The sequence below is a fragment of the Tupaia chinensis genome, unplaced genomic scaffold (assembly GCF_000334495.1).
Source record: "Tupaia chinensis unplaced genomic scaffold, TupChi_1.0 Scaffold000098_3, whole genome shotgun sequence".
In the NCBI taxonomy this organism is placed as follows: domain Eukaryota; kingdom Metazoa; phylum Chordata; class Mammalia; order Scandentia; family Tupaiidae; genus Tupaia; species Tupaia belangeri.
This window is the reverse complement of record NW_006159562.1, coordinates 1,504,830-1,507,002: the sequence shown is the minus strand read 5'-3', so window position 1 is coordinate 1,507,002 and position 2,173 is coordinate 1,504,830. Positions and strand designations below refer to the sequence as shown.

Below are 2,173 nucleotides of genomic sequence, written 5' to 3'. Positions count from 1 at the left end.
GGCACTGCAGTCTGCTGCCAGTTATGCCACTGTCACTGGACCATGTAAATATTTTTATGATAAATATTTACTGAACAATTTTGCAAATTTTTATTTTTTTTCCCATACTATAACTATTTTTAAACAAAATCTCACATGGACCTCCAATATGCAAAACAGATTAAAATAAAGTTTCTTTGGTTGAAGGAGAGTGCTTTCTTGCTTACCTTGTTTCTCTCTCACTCTCCTCTCTGTCTCTCTTCTGTGAGCACACACACCCTCTGGCAAAAATTAAAAGTAAATAAATAAGAAACAGGAAACAGAAGAAATGGATTAAAATAAAAGAAGTGGATAGGACTAGCAGATGGTGTAATGGTTATGGCTCTGGACTCCTACTTCAGTTCAGTAGTTGACTTAAGTTCAAGTCCTGGACCCGGTAGCTTGAAACTCATGCTGGATGTGTGTGCGTGCTTGCCCAAAATCTCAAGAGAAGAATGAAGGAGAAGGGATCGCAGTATGGCCATCCCCCCTAGGGGGTGATTTCTTGCTTTCTATCTCTCTGTCTCTCTGTCTCTGGCGAGCGTACACTCCCTGTAGCAAAAACCTCTCAAAAAAAAGAGAATATAGCATTTATTATACCTTGAAGACATCGTTAAGACTCCTTGTTGCTTTAAGGCCAAAGAACGATGGTTTTTTATTTTAAGGCTTACAGAATTTCTTTAACCTCGGTTGACATTTTGGACTGGATAATTCCTTGTCGTGGAGGCAGCATCCCTGGTCCCTACCCATTAGATGCCAGTGACACTGCCGTCCTTAGTCAGGACAGGCTAGAATGTCTCCAGACATTTCCAGATGTCAAGAGAGGTTTGGAGGCAAAATCACCTCTGGTCAAGAAACATTTGCTTATCCGAATTATCTGGGGAACTTTATAAAATGTAAATGACAGTGGCTCTTGCTTAAGTAGCCTTCCGGAATCTTCTGGGCATCTTTTTTTGAGTTGGATGCAGCTTGTTCTTGAATGACACAAAATGTTCTTCTTTTTCTCTCATCCTTCTCGTTTGGTGGTCAGTCACACATTACGAGGTTGGTGGCTGTGGGGGTTCATGCATGACCCTGTGGTGTTCACTGTACCCATACTTTGAGAGGGAGAGGGAAGGGACAAGGATTTTTCTTGACCCTGACCTCAGATGTCTCTTCCACAGACTTGGACAGTGTGCTTAGGTACCAGGAATACAAAATGACTAAGGTGTTTTTCCTGTTCCTGAGGAACTTAGGACCCACAAATGGGAAAATTGCAAAGCAGCTTAACAGAGGCCGGGACTGAGAGTGGAAAGAGGTGCTCAGTGTGGACCCACTTGGCCCTTGGGAGAAAGAAAGGACGTAGCCCCTGCTGCCCTGGAAGAGACGTTCTGTTGCAAAGCCTTCCAAAGCCAGCGGGCACTCCGCTGTCTCAGAAGGGAGCTGTTTGCAGTGCTGGTCACAGCCTCTGGTGCCCTCCTCGGTCACTCATCTGTGAGTCCAGTGCTGTACTTAACGTGGGTTGTAATGTTACATTTCCTTGCAGTTGTTTGCTTTTCAGATTTTTCTTCCCCACCCTTCAGCAATACATGCTTTAGGAGTCAGTGAAAGTGGACAGGTAAACGTTGCAAGAAATAAGAACTCGAAATCACATTAGATAGATTTCTGTCTATTAGGCCATTATATTTCTTTGCAGGCTAACTTGCAACACACTGTCCCTTTTGGTAGTTTTCCTCCAGGGCTGCTGGTCCTAACTAATTGTCCATCTCTGACCATTCCCCAAGCGGAGCAGGAGAATCTTGACAGATTCAAAAGGCCAGCCGTAACTTGGAACAGGCTCGGACTTTGGGGTCAAGCCTCAGTCTGTATCCCACCTCCCAGGGCTTCTGTGTGAATCGCTTATGAATCTAACAGCCTAGATGGATAAAAGGTGCTTCTCACCCACCCCCTCCCCATTTTTTTTTACTTAGAAAAATAAAACCTCTGCAGGGCAGTTTGCAGGTGTTCTCAGACCAGACCTGTCTGCCAGAAAATATACTGCCTTTGACTTAATAGCCATTTATGAAAATAGGTCATCCGAAACCATCTTAGTAGGAGTCAGGGGTGGGAGAGGCGGCCTGGAGGGCGGGCATGGCTTTCATTTTGAAGGGAGAAGTTTTACCAAGGTGACCCTGCA

General features: G+C 44.5%; 1 protein-coding gene across 2 annotated transcripts in view; it reads left to right on the top strand.

Moving 5' to 3' along the window:
- LSM6 (LSM6 homolog, U6 small nuclear RNA and mRNA degradation associated) overlaps nucleotides 1–2,173 on the top strand; it is a 14,850-nt gene that overhangs the window by 1,678 nt on the left and 10,999 nt on the right. The window contains exon 1 of one of the 2 annotated variants that reach the window (XM_006143460.3): nucleotides 1,264–1,491. The exons of the other annotated variant lie outside the window; for it this stretch is intronic. The gene's annotated coding sequence lies outside the window, so the exon portion shown is untranslated. Of the gene's footprint in view, nucleotides 1–1,263; nucleotides 1,492–2,173 lie in introns of those variants that run through there. 2 annotated transcript variants of the gene reach the window in all.